The following is a 17,060-nucleotide window of genomic DNA, read 5'->3' on the forward strand; positions in this document are numbered from 1 at the left end:
GCGTTGATGAAACAAAAAGACATTTCCGTCTGTTTGTAAAGGATACTATTTCACCAGGGAACACCATCTCAGAATTTAACAGATGCTTTTACCCCGCCAATAAGGATGTAAGAAATCGCATTTACAGGGCACCGAGATTTTGCCAGTAAGTTCTAAAAAAAATTTTCTCAGGCTCAAATGTGCTTTTCTGATCAAAATTTGTTAGTTGTCTGTCGTCGGCATAAACTTTTCACATTTTCATCTTCTTCTCCAGAACCACTGAGCCAATTTCAACCAAAACTTGGCACAAAGGGGAGATAATCACAAAATTAGGGTGGGGTCATTTAAAAATCTTCTCAAGAACCACTGGGCCAGAGGACCTGAAATTATCATTAAAGATTCCTGACCTAGTGCAGATTCAAGTTTGTAGCTCACCTGAGCTGAAAGCTCAAGTGAGCTTTTCTGATCATTTTTGTCCGTCGTCTGTCTGTCTGTTAAACTTTTCACATTTTCGACTTCTTCTCCAGAACCACTGGTCCAATTTCAACCAAACATGGCCAAAAGCATCCTTGGGTGAAGGGCTTTCAAGTTTGTTCAAATGAAGGGCCATGTCCCTTTCAAAGGGGAGATAATCATAAAAATGAAAAAATAGGGTGGGGTCATTTAAAAATCTTCTTCTCAAGAACCACTGGGCCAGAAGAGCTGAAATTTACCTGAAAGCTTCCTGACGTAGTGCAGATTCAAGTTTGTTTAAATCATGGCCCCTGGGGGGTAGGATGGGGCCACAAGTGGGGGGGGGGGGGTCAAAGTTTTACATACAAATATAGGAGAAAGCTTTAAAAATCTTCTTCTCAAGAACCATTGGGCCAAAGAAATTGACATTTACATGAAAGCTTTCTGACATAGTGTAGATTCAAGTATGCAAAGGTAGTTTGGGCCATAATAGGGACTAAGGTTTTACATGGAAATATATATGGAAAGTATTCAGATATGGGCCAAAGTGACTCAGGTGAGCGATGTGGCCTATGGGCCTCTTGTTACAAATCATGACCCCTGGGGGTAGGATGGGGTCACAATAGAGACCAAAGTTTTACATGCGAATATATAGGGAAAATCTTTAGAAATGGACCAGGGTGACTCAGGTGAGCGATGTGGCCCATGGGCCTCTTTGTTAACCTATATCTTTTATTTGTGTGAAGATATTCAAACATTAAGAACAGACATATATATATATATAAATCTTTTTTTCTTTCATTTTTTCATCCAGGGTAGTTTAGAACTGTGTGCATTGGTTTTGGAAGAATTTGGTCTGTTTAGGCTAAAATCCATTATGTAAGTTCATCTTTGTGGTGCACAAATTCCATATGGTCATTTCAAATAGTTAACATTGCTTCTATTTTCAATCTGAAATTCTACATGTATTTTGTTTGAGAGATGAAAACAATCCTCGAAACATTATCACCGTTATCTTTAATTTTCCATCATACTTGTGTCAAAGAGTTGAACTTTCTTTACCAGTAATTTTATATTGACTTCGCATTGTGTGATATATAAAGTTTTTATGATTTTATTTTCTGTCTAATATATTCAATATTTAAAGGAAAAAGATAATGGTAGGAGATGGTAGGATAAATTCTAATTATTCAGAGAAACTTGATAAATACTGTGTTTGAGCTTATATACTCGATAACACAATAGAAGAATGCAATTTACTAGTTAAACTTTGATAGGATACTAAATTTAGGATGAGCCAATAAGATTATGTCTTGTTTTTCATGTTACAGGATTGGACAGAATATGAACACACACATCCAATACTTCAAAGATATTATGTTTGTGGAGGCAGAGATTTTGATTGCATCCACTGTTTAGAATACATCCTTAAGGGAAGCAGACTTCCGCCTTTACCTAATGATATAATGATTAATCATAACTATATCTGTTTTGTACCAAATAGAAAGAGCATTGATTCAGGTCATTTTCAAATCCACTGGCATACATTGTACTATACATGCAACCTTTTCAAACTTTACATTTAAGATTTTATAAAGGAAATATCTTAATGTTTCACATGTTTACCTTTCACTGTGCTATGTAAATCATTATACCTGCCATTATGCCAGTCTTCCTGAACATAAGTTGTTTTCTGCAATTTCATTGGCCAAGAGGCTTAATCCTGGGTTATCAGATTGAGCATTTATATTTAGTATCCCATTGATTTTGTCAGCCCTATATAAGGAGCTGACTCAGATTTACTCACTCTGCTAGGTTAAAGAACTCTAAGGTTTGTACTTTTCACATGAATTTCGTGTTCGCCTCTTATCTTTTACATAGAGTAGGAAATGAACATAACATTGAGTTAGGGAACAATTTAGATTTTACATTATAATATGTAAATACCTTAGCAGAGTCAATTTACTTGGTTCAGGGTAGTATCAGATATTACTTTTTCAGAGTTTAAGTGTTTAGGCTATCTCAATGTTTCTATAGTTAGCCTTGTCCTATGTTACTTTTAGATGTATGGAAGCCTTTTAGTGTTATAACACTATATTTATGCCCCCATTCAAAGAAGAGGGGCATATTGGTTTGCACCTGTTGGTCGGTCGGTAGACCACATGTTGTCCGCTTAATATCTTAAGAACCATTCACTTGATCGTAATATATTTCATATGTGGGTTGGTTATGAAAAGAAGAGGACCCCAATTGTTTTTCTGGTCGAAATGTCAAGGGTCAATCTACTCTGGACATAGGAAGACACTGCCTGCTCAATATCTTGAGAACCCTTTGCTTGACAGACATCAAACTTGGTACACTGGTACATCTCAAGGAGTAGATTTGAGGTCACATGGTCAAAAGTCAAGGGGTAAACTGGACATAGTAATATATTGTCTCTTATGTTTTAAGAATTATTTGCTTGATTGACACCAAACCTAGTACAGCATAAGGAGTAGATGACCCCTATTGATTTTTAGGTCACTTGGTCAATCCACTCCTGACACAGGAAGATATTGTTTGCTCAATATTTCGAATTGATGATACTACTATCAATCAAATTATGCATGTGTATAACCCTTTTCAATTTTGCACCATGGGGGCTTATATGTTTTACAAACACCTCATGTTTTATAGTTTGCGAAAGCTTGTTAGGGTCATAACTTTAGATTTTCTTATTATGGTACTTGCCCGTCAGAGACTGGACATATTATGGTATGGTGTTGTCTGTCCGGACCTTGTAAGATGGGATACAGACTGAACCGTAAGCTCCAGAATCTTACAACTTGGTACATTTGATCACCATAAAAGGAAGATGCTTATTGTTTTTTAAGGTCAAGGTTGTAGGTTCACTTAATAGGAAAACCTTGTTTGAGAAAATTACAGATTCTTGAACTGAGTATTTTGAGGAAACATTACATAGAAAGTACATGATTTGTCAAATTTCTCCCAATATTCAACTGAGAACCTTATTCTGCAGAGTATTTGTATGGGTATGGAAAATGTGTATGTGGCTATGATTTTGATTTTTGTTTAATTTTTTTTTTTTTTGAAAATTACAGGTTTAACCGAGTCAGTTTTTGAGGAAATATACATGTATTAAATAAATGACGGTTTGACCTTTTAACTCCTCTCACAGTTTTGAAACTAGGGTCTTTGTAAATAACTTCTTTGGTGTTTTAGAATATTTACAGATTTTTGATCATGGTAAATTTTGGGGAAATGTTTTCCGCAGAGCTCTAGTTGTCTATCTACCGGCCTCCTGTCACTTTTAAGTTTAGGAGCTTTTATTCATGGAAAGAAAGTATGTGACAGCCTGATGATGGCTGATACTATTTAAAGCCTTTTTATACGCCCGTCTTAAGACGGGACGTATTATGGTATGGCGTTCATGTCCGTCCGTCTGTTAGCTTTTTCGTGTCCGACCCGTAACTTAAATACTACAAGGCCTAGAATCATCAAACTTTGTCTGTAGATACATCTTGGGTAGAAGGTGTGTCGCACATTAAAACCAGGTCACTGTGACTTTTCATTAAGAAGATATCCGTCTGTCCGTCCGTCTGTTAGCTTTTTCGTTTCTGACCCGTAACTTAAATACTACAAGGCCTAGAATCATCAAACTTTGTCTGTAGATACATCTTGGGTAGAAGGTGTGTCGCACATTAAAACCAGGTCACTGTGACTTTTCATTAAGAAGATATGGCCATATATGGCAAAAACTTGTCCGGCTCATAACTTGAAAACTATTAGACCTAGAATCACCAAAATTGGTCAACTAATGCATCTTAGGTAGAAGGTGTGTCACATCCTACTTTAAGGTCACTGTGACATTTAATTAAGGTAATATTAAAAACAATGTTTTAATGGGTACAATCTATACTGTTAACAATATGTGACGGGCGTATCATGTGCCGTGGCGGTACACTTTATTCTAGAAATGGCATCAGAAAAACACCCTATGTAACCTTTTCTGCTTATACTCATTTATTTTTATTGGAAAACTTATTACTTGTTATCAGCTACTCTAAAACAATATTGACTTGTGCTATAATAAATTTGTAAACTTTACAAGTCTTTTCATTTCAAACAAGGTGTTGAACAAGTTGTTGAACATCATCTGGGATTCACAACCAAACAGGTACAACATGGAAACAGTGTGTTCCATGATTTCTGTAGTGTAACAAGTCCAGCTGATCCCAAGTACACTGTACTATTGACAATGATTGTTTTTGATAAGCACTATAGAAGTTCTACTTTGGGAGAAGCTATAATTATTGTAGTCCTAGCATACACTGCTTCCTGTTAGAGTTAGAGTGCTGTATAACTTGGTACCTCTTTGAGATAAAATGCTTTATCATCAAATCATAAAGCATCTTCCCTCTAACAGATACCAGATTATAAAGCACCCTCCCTCTAACAGGTACCAACTTATAAAGCACCCTCCCTCTAACAGGTACCAGATTCTATAAAGTACCCTCCCTCTAACAGGTACCAACTTACAAAGCACACTTCCTCCAACATGTACCAGATTATAAAATATCCTCCATTTATAATCTGGTACCTGTTAGAGGGAGGTTGCCTTATAAGATGGTACCTGTTAGAGGGAGAGTGCTTTATTAGTTGGTACCTGTTAGAGGGAGAGTGTTTATGATCTGGTACCTGTTAGAGGGAGAGTGCTTTATAATCTGGTACCTGTTTGAGAGAGAGTGCTTTATAATCTAGTACCTGTTAGAGGGAGAGTGCTTTATTAGTTGGTACCTGTTAGAGGGAGGTTGCCTTATAAATTGGTACCTGTTAGAGGGAGAGTGCTTTATAATCTGGTACCTGTTAGAGTCAGAGTGTTTATCAGTTGGTACCTGTTAGAGGGAGGTTGCCTTATAAGTTGGTACCTGTTAGAAGGAGAGTGCTTTATAATCTGGTACCTGTTAGAGGGAGAGTGTTTATTAGTTGGTACCTGTTAGAGGGAGGTTGCCTTATAAGTTGGTACCTGTTAGAAGGAGAGTGCTTTATAATCTGGTACCTGTTAGAGGGAGGTTGCCTTATAAGTTGGTACCTGTTAGAGGGAGAGTGCTTTATAATCTGGTACCTGTTAGAGGGAGGTTGCCTTATAAGTTGGTATCTGTTAGAGGGAGAGTGCTTTATAATCTGGTACCTGTTAGAGGGAGGGTGCCTTATAAGTTGGTACCTGTTAGAGGGAGAGTGCTTTATAAGTTGGTACCTGTTAGAGGGAGGTTGCCTTATAAGCTGGTACCTGTTAGAGAGAGAGTGCTTTATAATCTGGTACCTGTTAGAGGGAGAGTGCTTTATAATATGGTACCTGTTAGAGGGAGAGTGCTTTATTAGTTGGTACCTGTTAGAGGGAGGTTGCCTTATAAATTGTTACCTGTTAGAGGGAGAGTGTTTATTAGTTGGTACCTGTTAGAGGGAGAGTGCTATATAATCTGGTACCTGTTAGAGGGAGAGTGTTTATTAGTTGGTACCTGTTAGAGGGAGGTTGCCTTATAAGTTGGTACCTGTTAGAAGGAGAGTGCTTTATAATCTGGTACCTGTTAGAGGGAGGTTGCCTTATAAGTTGGTACCTGTTAGAGGGAGAGTGCTTTATAATCTGGTACCTGTTAGAGGGAGGTTGCCTTATAAGTTGGTATCTGTTAGAGGGAGAGTGCTTTATAATCTGGTACCTGTTAGAGGGAGAGTGCTTTATAAGTTGGTACCTGTTAGAGGGAGGTTGCCTTATAAGCTGGTACCTGTTAGAGGGAGAGTGCTTTATAATCTGGTACCTGTTAGAGGGAGAGTGCTTTATAATCTGGTACCTGTTAGAGGGAGAGTGCTTTATTAGTTGGTACCTGTTAGAGGGAGGTTGCCTTATAAATTGGTACCTGTTAGAGGGAGAGTGCTTTATTAGTTGGTACCTGTTAGAGGGAGAGTGCTTTATAATCTGGTACCTGTTAGAGGGAGGTTGCCTTATAAGTTGGTATCTGTTAGAGGGAGAGTGCTTTATAATCTGGTACCTGTTAGAGGGAGGGTACCTTATAAGTTGGTACCTGTTAGAGGGAGAGTGCTTTATAAGTTGGTAACTGTTAGAGGGAGGTTGCCTTATAAGCTGGTACCTGTTAGAGGGAGAGTGCTTTATAATCTGGTACCTGTTTGAGAGAGAGTGCTTTATAATCTAGTACCTGTTAGAGGGAGAGTGCTTTATTAGTTGGTACCTGTTAGAGGGAGGTTGCCTTATAAATTGGTACCTGTTAGAGGGAGAGTGCTTTATAATCTGGTACCTGTTAGAGTCAGAGTGTTTATCAGTTGGTACCTGTTAGAGGGAGGTTGCCTTATAAGTTGGTACCTGTTAGAAGGAGAGTGCTTTATAATCTGGTACCTGTTAGAGGGAGAGTGTTTATTAGTTGGTACCTGTTAGAGGGAGGTTGCCTTATAAGTTGGTACCTGTTAGAAGGAGAGTGCTTTATAATCTGGTACCTGTTAGAGGGAGGTTGCCTTATAAGTTGGTACCTGTTAGAGGGAGAGTGCTTTATAATCTGGTACCTGTTAGAGGGAGGTTGCCTTATAAGTTGGTATCTGTTAGAGGGAGAGTGCTTTATAATCTGGTACCTGTTAGAGGGAGGGTGCCTTATAAGTTGGTACCTGTTAGAGGGAGAGTGCTTTATAAGTTGGTACCTGTTAGAGGGAGGTTGCCTTATAAGCTGGTACCTGTTAGAGAGAGAGTGCTTTATAATCTGGTACCTGTTAGAGGGAGAGTGCTTTATAATATGGTACCTGTTAGAGGGAGAGTGCTTTATTAGTTGGTACCTGTTAGAGGGAGGTTGCCTTATAAATTGTTACCTGTTAGAGGGAGAGTGTTTATTAGTTGGTACCTGTTAGAGGGAGAGTGCTATATAATCTGGTACCTGTTAGAGGGAGAGTGTTTATTAGTTGGTACCTGTTAGAGGGAGGTTGCCTTATAAGTTGGTACCTGTTAGAAGGAGAGTGCTTTATAATCTGGTACCTGTTAGAGGGAGGTTGCCTTATAAGTTGGTACCTGTTAGAGGGAGAGTGCTTTATAATCTGGTACCTGTTAGAGGGAGAGTGCTTTATAAGTTGGTACCTGTTAGAGGGAGGTTGCCTTATAAGCTGGTACCTGTTAGAGGGAGAGTGCTTTATAATCTGGTACCTGTTAGAGGGAGAGTGCTTTATAATCTGGTACCTGTTAGAGGGAGAGTGCTTTATAATATGGTACTTGTTAGAGGGAGAGTGCTTTATTAGTTGGTACCTGTTAGAGGGAGGTTGCCTTATAAATTGGTACCTGTTAGAGGGAGAGTGCTTTATTAGTTGGTACCTGTTAGAGGGAGAGTGCTTTATAATCTGGTACCTGTTAGAGGGAGGTTGCCTTATAAGTTGGTATCTGTTAGAGGGAGAGTGCTTTATAATCTGGTACCTGTTAGAGGGAGGGTACCTTATAAGTTGGTACCTGTTAGAGGGAGAGTGCTTTATAAGTTGGTACCTGTTAGAGGGAGGTTGCCTTATAAGCTGGTACCTGTTAGAGGGAGAGTGCTATATAATCTGGTACCTGTTAGAGGGAGAGTGCTTTATAATATGGTACCTGTTAGAGGGAGAGTGCTTTATTAGTTGGTACCTGTTAGAGGGAGGTTGCCTTATAAGCTGGTACCTGTTAGAGGGAGAGTGCTTTATAATCTGGTACCTGTTAGAGGGAGAGTGTTTTATAATCTGGTACCTGTTAGAGGGAGAGTGCCTTATAAGTTGGTACCTGTTAGAGGGAGAGTGCTTTATAATCTGGTACCTGTTAGAGGGAGAGTGCCTTATAAGTTGGTACCTGTTAGAGGGAGAGTGCTTTATAAGTTGGTACCTGTTAGAGGGAGGTTGCCTTATAAGCTGGTACCTGTTAGAGGGAGAGTGCTTTATAATCTGGTACCTGTTAGAGGGAGAGTGCTTTATAATATGGTACCTGTTAGAGGGAGAGTGCTTTATTAGTTGGTACCTGTTAGAGGGAGGTTGCCTTATAAATTGTTACCTGTTAGAGGGAGAGTGTTTATTAGTTGGTACCTGTTAGAGGGAGAGTGCTATATAATCTGGTACCTGTTAGAGGGAGAGTGTTTATTAGTTGGTACCTGTTAGAGGGAGGTTGCCTTATAAGCTGGTACCTGTTAGAGGGAGAGTGTTTATTAGTTGGTACCTGTTAGAGGGAGAGTGCTATATAATCTGGTACCTGTTAGAGGGAGAGTGTTTATTAGTTGGTACCTGTTAGTGGGAGGTTGCCTTATAAGTTGGTACCTGTTAGAAGGAGAGTGCTTTATAATCTGGTACCTGTTAGAGGGAGGTTGCCTTATAAGTTGGTACCTGTTAGAGGGAGAGTGATTTATAAGTTGGTACCTGTTAGAGGGAGGTTGCCTTATAAGCTGGTACCTGTTAGAGGGAGAGTGCTTTATAATATGGTACCTGTTAGAGGGAGAGTGCTTTATTAGTTGGTACCTGTTAGAGGGAGGTTGCCTTATAAATTGGTACTTGTTAGAGGGAGAGTGCTTTATAATCTGGTACCTGTTAGAGGGAGAGTGCTTTATAAGTTGGTACCTGTTACAGGGAGGTTGCCTTATAAGTTGGTACCTGTTAGAGGTAGAGTGCTTTATTAGTTGGTACCTGTTAGAGGGAGAGTGCTTTATTAGTTGGTACCTGTTAGAGGGAGAGTGCTTTATTAGTTGGTACCTGTTAGAGGGAGAGTGCTTTATTAGTTGGTACCTGTTAGAGGGAGAGTGCTTTATAAGTTGGTACCTGTTAAGAGGGAGAGTGTCTTATAAGTTGGTACCTGTTAGAGGGAGAGTGCTTTATAATCTGGTACCTGTTAGAGGGAGAGTGCTTTATAAGTTGGTACCTGTTAGAGGGAGAGTGCTTTATTAGTTGGTACCTGTTAGAGGGAGAGTGCTTTATAATCTGGTACCTGTTAGAGGGAGAGTGCTTTATAAGTTGGTACCTGTTACAGGAAGGTTGCCTTATAAGTTGGTACCTGTTAGAGGTAGAGTGCTTTATTAGTTGGTACCTGTTAGAGGGAGAGTGCTTTATTAGTTGGTACCTGTTAGAGGGAGAGTGCTTTATTAGTTGGTACCTGTTAGAGGGAGAGTTCTTTATTAGTTGGTACCTGTTAGAGGGAGAGTGCTTTATTAGTTGGTACCTGTTAGAGGGAGAGTGCTTTATTAGTTGGTACCTGTTAGAGGGAGAGTGCTTTATAAGTTGGTACCTGTTAGAGGGAGAGTGTCTTATAAGTTGGTACCTGTTAGAGGGAGAGTGCTTTATAATCTGGTACCTGTTAGAGGGAGAGTGCTTTATAAGTTGGTACCTGTTAGAGGGAGAGTGTTGATTAGTTGGTACCTGTTAGAGGGAGAGTGCTTTATAATCTGGTACCTGTTAGAGGGAGAGTGTTTTATAATCTGGTACCAGTTAGAGAGAGTGCTTTATAATCTGGTACCTGTTAGAGGGAAGGTGCTTTAAGTTGGTACCTATAGTATGTTACAACATAGACCATAGCATATCTTGCGCATCTGACAAATTAAACGTTATATACTACTATCATCAGTTAACTGAAAATTAGAAAGTTCAATACATTGATAAAATTGAAGTTCTGTACAGTTTTAGTTTCAATTAAAATAACTAGTACGAATAAATAACACTACTGCTATTATAGACAATGAAGTACAGAAGACATCAGGAATTAATTGAAAAGTGGAGTATATAATATGTATCGGTACTGCATGTCTGAAAGTGCACAAGGTTTAAAAACAAAATCGATTGCTTTTAGATAGTCAATATCATAGGCGTAGCTTGGGTTATAATATTACCGAGGCAGGGGGTCTGAAGCTATCGACATTTTAACAACGTAAAAGGTTGTGGTGGTTTTTTTTACCGAGGCAGCTGCCTCGGTTGCCTCAATGGAAGCTACGCCACTGAATATTGACATTTATGGTCATAAACTGGTGATTATACAATGTTTGTGACTTCCATCTCTTACTTCTGGGAAAGTTGGAAAAACGTCATTATATTTTGCTGCTATTTTTCTTGTGTATAAAGATCTACGTGACGCAGATTCTTGTGCATAGAAAATCGTCTTACTTAATGAGGACTTGTTCTTAAACCTCGGGTTGTCTTTTACAAAAAATATCATTTTACATGTATTCACATTTCATTTACGAAATGACACTACGCCGTTCTTAATGACAGTTATGATGTTCTAATAAATATTTCACAATTTCATACAAATTTTAAATAATCACCATTGCATTTCTGAAATCAAGGTCGCCGCCCTGAATTTTTACCGCCCATATGATATGTACAGGCTAGACAATCAAGACAACTGCATTTGTCCAAATTCCGTGGTCTTTGTTTGAAGAACAGGGATATCAGTTTTCAAACAACAAATATGTAAAAGTCTTGATATCCTCTATGGAAAATAACATATCAAGTTGATTTAAAGTGTACACATTGTTAATTGTAATTAAGCGTATTTCATATCAATGTGCTGTCACAACATTCCGTGAAATTATGAATACTACGACGTTCTAATGGTGTATCAAGATTTTAAAATATTCTGCCCGAAATTTGTACATCAATGATTTAGAAATATCAGTCTAATACTTTGGGGAGGGTGTAATGCTAATACATCCATTATAACACACGGTGCCTAATATGCATTAAAAAAAATTATATGTTTATGCATAGAATTACCATTTTTCTCAATTCACTGCAACAGTGTATCATTCTTGTTAACAATGTAGATTATTAATATTTGTCAGGGTTTTTTGATACTTGCTTATGTAATTTAGACGCGGGTTGTGTCGAAAATCTGAGTTTTAAATAATCAACAGTGTTGTGCTTCTCATTTTTAGAGCCGATCGATTGATTTAAATATGATTGAAAGTATTCATGTTTCCTACGTAATTGATAATAAATATACATGTGTTTGCCAACCACAATGGAGCTCCAACAGGACCTATTTTACCTAATATTGGTCTATCAAGAAATAAGTATAAAAGAATTGACACACGACGATTATTCGTACGAATCATTGTGAATTATAAATTGGCACGAGGGATAACTCGTACCTACATAAGATGAGATAACTCGTGGTCGTCACCCTGTAAGCGGTACCAGATAGCCTCGACCCTGAGCTACCGCAACCGGTCCAAACCTTGAATCTGTGCAAATCCAACTTCCTTTTTTCATTGTTATCTTTTTGACCACATGTAAAGAAGGTACGCACTATGCATACATTACACAAAGATTCAGAAAGTTAAATAAGTCAAGAGTGAAGAATCATTTCTTTCGCCTGGGACAAAATCAAATAGTTTACGTTCCATAAGTTATGATATAACGTGATTATAGATTCATATTAGTTCGAAAGAAAAAAAAAAACAACCAACAAACAAACAAACAAAACAAAAAAATTGATCATTTGTTCATTTGTTCGTGTACACGTACTTTTTAAGAAAAGCTTCAGTTTTTGAAAGTGTATGTGAGATACATGTACATGTACCTCAAGACTCCCCACGGCGCGTTTAGTGTTAAAAGACTTGGGGTATCTGCTTCTTATAAATACACAGGCACTCGACGTTTTAAAAATATCTATAATTTAAAAAATTGTCTTTCTGTAAACATAATATTCACAATTTTTTATTATTTCAATTCAATTCAATTCAATTCTTTATTGGCACTAAAGCACATTATATAAGAATGTGTTGTTAGCCATACATAGATATTATAGATATTTAAAACGTCGAGTGCCTGTGTATAAATATACTTTCAAAAACTGAAATATATTTCTTATATTCACGTTGTACACTTTAATAATTTTAAATGCTTTTAATACGCGGTATTAGCCTTCGTGTAGACCGTAAGTCCAATCATACTCAGTAATTGACCTACTTCAAAAGCCTCGTGTTTCAGGAAAAATGTTAAAGGAAAAATGGAGTGAATCTTAATAGTAATATTTATACTTATAACAAGATGGCATTCAAGATCGTATCTAAGCTGGATTTCTTTCTAGGCCTATTGAACGTATCGTATGAATGAACGCTTAGTGCTACCCCTACTTTGAGCCAGCCTAGACGTCTGTTCAACTAAATTAGTAGCATTACACGCATGTGCATATATCTAGCATTACGTAGCTGCTAGTATTTTGAACGTAACATTGGCTACATGTATTGTTCAGCTATGGTTTTTTTTTCCTCTTCTGCAGAAGGTTAACTTGTTTCCTCGTCTAAAACGAGGTTAATCTTGTGGTACTAAAACCATTGAAGGTGTATACTGCAAGTTTCTGGAATATTATGCAAAGTATCATCAGTTTGGTAATATTCTTGGTTTGAACATATTTTTATTGTATTCCTTGCAACTTTTTACTTCTCTTAAACCTGGCCCTGTGTTTCACACAGGATTTCAGATGCATTTTCATACTTTGACAACAGTGTTAATTAAGATTTGACGTAATAGAAGACATCATAGTTGATGAAATTTTAAAAAGCGTATTTGAATACTTTCATTTTGCAGAGGAAATTCAGATTACTGATACATTTACACAATGTCTAAATGTTTTTGCAATTGCTATTTATTTGATGTTATAATAAAATATATTTGAAGAAAATATGTGTGTTTAGAACAAGATATTGGGTAATTTCAATTGTTAAACTATTCAGCACAAAATTTGTCCGTTATTGTATATTGACAGAGAAAATTCGGATTAATCACGAAATTCACAAAAGTCTATTTAATTCATAGTTAAAAACGAAATATTCTAACAGTAAAATATTTCTCTTAAAGTACATCAACGATTAAACATGTATGTTATAATGAATCATGAAATATGTACCATAACCTAATTAATCCAAATTTGGTTTCAGTGGTTTTTCTTTTGAAATACGAAAACTTTGTATGATAATTTATAATATTTCCCCAAGTCAGAAATCATTAGATTTTTTATATATGTTACTTCGATACATGTAGATTTGATTTATAATAACAAAAATTCTGTTGCAATTTTGTCACGGTTCGGCATTTTTTGGGCTATTTTGACTGGACTATACAGCGCTTTAGAGTGATTATTTGTATAGTCACATAAAGAGCTAAATAAATGAATATTAATATGTATACGATGTGATCGTTGGACCGAGCGAAGCATGTACGTAACTCCGTTTCCCGAGTGGTAATCATAATTCCGTTAAGTACGGTAGATTGTGATTCATTTAAAAATATATATATTGAATGAAATTTCCTTGCGCTAAACACCCAGTAACATCTCATTAAAGGAGTTTATATGGGGACAACAGTTTTACATGATCCGCCTATTCATTGAACGCGGGAAATAAAACGAAAGGCGACGTAAACTGTGCATTGTGACGTCACACTTAGCCCTTTTTCAAAGCAAACAATTATAAACAACAATAATACATTCCGTATGCAATGAAAAAGGCCGTTAAAACTAAACAAGATTAACCAATAAATTCAAAATGGTAAAAAAGTAACCGTAATTTTATCGTATATTCTTATTAAAGAAACTCATGAACTCGTTCATCTATTTAGTCGTATTACGGTTTTATATGTATTTATTTGCTAAAACCTGTTACAATGATAATTGTACTATTCACTTTGAACAAACTGAGTGTTTAAATTACGAATTGCACGTCAGAGTCTTCTATTATTGGCATTCAAAATAAAACACGAATAACTGTTGAAGCAGGTAATGAAAAAATAAATGTCGGCGCCCATATGGATCACGAAAATTTCAGTGAACGTATATAGAGATTATCTCTTTTTCTTTTGCTGATTTTGACTTTTTTCTTTTACATACGTGTTACCTTTAGAGCCTTGCTTCGCGGACGGGCCTTCGGCCCGTCCGAGCTTCGCTCGGTATTATTATAAATTGTCATCTTTTTTTTTTATTTTGGGTTCTTCAATCACGTACCCCTTTTTGGGCGGAAAAGAAAATTTTTCTGAATTTGTCATAAAAATGGATTATTATAAAACAAAGGATATAAAATCTGAGTCCACTGGTCAAGTGTGCTGTTTGGTCCAAAGTGTTGATAATTGTTATAAAGACACTATTTCAAGACAATGGTTCTTATTCATTATTTAATTAAATGAATTCGATCAGTATACAAATTATACTGCGTACTGAAAACAATTAGGAATTAAAGTAAACTGAATAGTTCACAATGTTGACATCGAAATTAAACATAAAATTTCTATAAAGTAACATTGCCTTGATAGAAAATAAACATGCAATCATCAATGTCTCGGACATTTCGCACCACAAACAGGGGCGGGTCCAGGAATTGCGGTTACCGGGGGTGCCACGTTATGAAGCAGGGGATCTGAGGCTCCTGGATTTTACAGATTTTATAGGGCTTGAAATATGTCTCCTATTTAGTCATTTGTACTATTTTCTATAAGTTTTAATAAGGTGAAATTAATACAATGACGCAAATTTTAAGGGGTTTTAAAAAAAAATTAAATTCTCTCATTTAAAGTAATTCAAGAAATCAAAAGATTTTGTCATTTATTACTCCGGGAGTAGAAGAAATTATTGCTTATTTTGTCGTTGAAAACACTTTTCTAAACAAGATACCACGATTTACCTTAAAAAAAATTTAAGGGGGCGCCGGTTGCGTCTGAGGTCGTTCAACGTCCCTTTACCGGAATGATCGGGATCGGGATCCAAAGTAGAGAAGGCGCCGATCGGAACTCCTCGAATGTCTCGCCCACTCGATTATAGATCATTCTCTCACCAGAGGGCGCGCTACGCAAGTTTCACTTTCACTAACATCTAAACTGTTGTGGAGCGTAACGTAACGCCCCCTGGTGAGAGATTGGACATAGATAAAATCAAATGTGCTACACGGGCAGATGAAAACAACCCATGATCTCGCGCGGAAGTGGAGAAAATGAAAGAAACGTATCCGTAAATAGCATTTATCCGGAATGCTAAGTGCACAATGGCGGCAAAAACAAACGAAACGGAGCAGATGAATGAAAAGAATTTTTTCTTCCATAATTTTATATCAAAAAGATTTGTATTTACTTTAAAGAATAAAATATACGAAATTTAATCTCTTACTTGTATCACAACCCCATTATACTGAAATTATCGTTATATTTGGGTTTGACTCATGACGTCATCGGGTTATTGTCAATGCTACAAAACATGAATATGGCGATGAGCTGCACTCTTATTTTCAAGGTCCTTGTAAGTATACCAGTAAGCTTTCTATAATCTATAAATCAGGGCAGTGTATGTGTTACTCCTTCTTGTCCAACCCCAAACTATTTAGCAACATAATATTTATTCATTTGACATGTACAACGTAGTTAGACATACAGAAGGGGGCGGGTAGTGTTATGTTGGAAGTGGGAGGGATGCGCCGTTGAATTAGATACATGTATGTTGAAAAAAATATATAATAATGTAATATGGAATAAAATCTACCTCGATTTGATTCTATTCTGTAATATATATGTAATGCTCTGGCTCTCTCTCTCTCTCTCTCTCTCTCTCTCTCTCTCTTCTATGATACTCTATTCACAGGTGCTTGTTTCATATTAAACTTTGAAAGCTATACTACAGTGTATATAATAAAAAAAAGGTCTCTACTTTTTTCAGGACCAAAAAATATGGCTGGCAAAGTTTACCAAACAAGGCATGACTGAATATATGTTGTATATATAATTATATATATTTATTGTATTATTTATTATATCCTATCATATTCTGTATATTCTATCAGACAGGGTGCAGGAATTTATCTAGATTATTTTTACTACCTGTAAAAGGTACCTTTCCCCTTTGGCAACAAATGGATATTTCCCCTTCCACGGATAAAAAATCCCCTTCATTTATAAAAACTTCACATAATTGTATGAGAATTTTCAACAAAAATCATTTTTATATATTATAAGTCATTTTCCGTAATTGTCAGACTCTTACAATTTAGATAAAATGAGTACAATCAATCAATTTATATGGCTGTAATAATCTGTGGATATTATATTCCATGGATGTCCCCCATCCTATGGAAGATCATGACTGCATTCTCAAAAATTCCCCATAAATATAAAATGGGTAGTAACATCTAAATGCTGGATAAAACCCTGGGGTATAAAGGAATGTAAACATGATTCGATCTATGTAACAAATGTAAAAATGAATAAATAATTGTAGATAACGAGTGCTAATAATGATAATGCACTTATATGGGATCAAATATTGGGAGCTGTATGTTTTGTTTTATTTTTCAGGTGTACATACTGAGCTTGGCCATGCCGAGTTGCAGTATGTATTCAGGGATAGATCATGACTACTTTATTTTTTCAGTAAGTGTAATTATAATTACTTGGAAGGGATTTCAGTAATGTTAGAATTATATCATTGATATTGACAGACACTATTTGAATTCAATTTAACCACCATCATTCTTGAATATTATTAAATTAATGATGTATTCCTATTCACAGGAAAATAGGCCACAAATTCCAATCCCTGGTAGTGAAGAGGTTTTACATTTAAATGACAACTTGACGACAACAGAATCGAATGTCACACAAGAAATTAA

General features: G+C 36.6%; 1 long non-coding RNA gene across 6 annotated transcripts in view; it reads left to right on the plus strand.

The window, feature by feature from the left end:
- Positions 1–4,539, plus strand: part of LOC125681323 (uncharacterized) — an 8,483-nt gene extending 3,944 nt beyond the window's left edge. For all 6 annotated transcript variants that reach the window (XR_008799862.1, XR_008799860.1, XR_008799859.1 and 3 more), the window contains 3 exons: positions 1–145; positions 1,247–1,311; positions 1,764–4,539. The exon at positions 1–145 is cut by the window's left edge. This is a non-coding gene — a long non-coding RNA (uncharacterized LOC125681323). The remainder of the gene's footprint in view (positions 146–1,246; positions 1,312–1,763) is intronic.
- The last annotated feature ends 12,521 nt before the right edge of the window (positions 4,540–17,060 follow it).

Source organism: Ostrea edulis, chromosome 2, assembly GCF_947568905.1.
Source record: "Ostrea edulis chromosome 2, xbOstEdul1.1, whole genome shotgun sequence".
In the NCBI taxonomy this organism is placed as follows: Eukaryota; Metazoa; Mollusca; class Bivalvia; order Ostreida; family Ostreidae; genus Ostrea; species Ostrea edulis.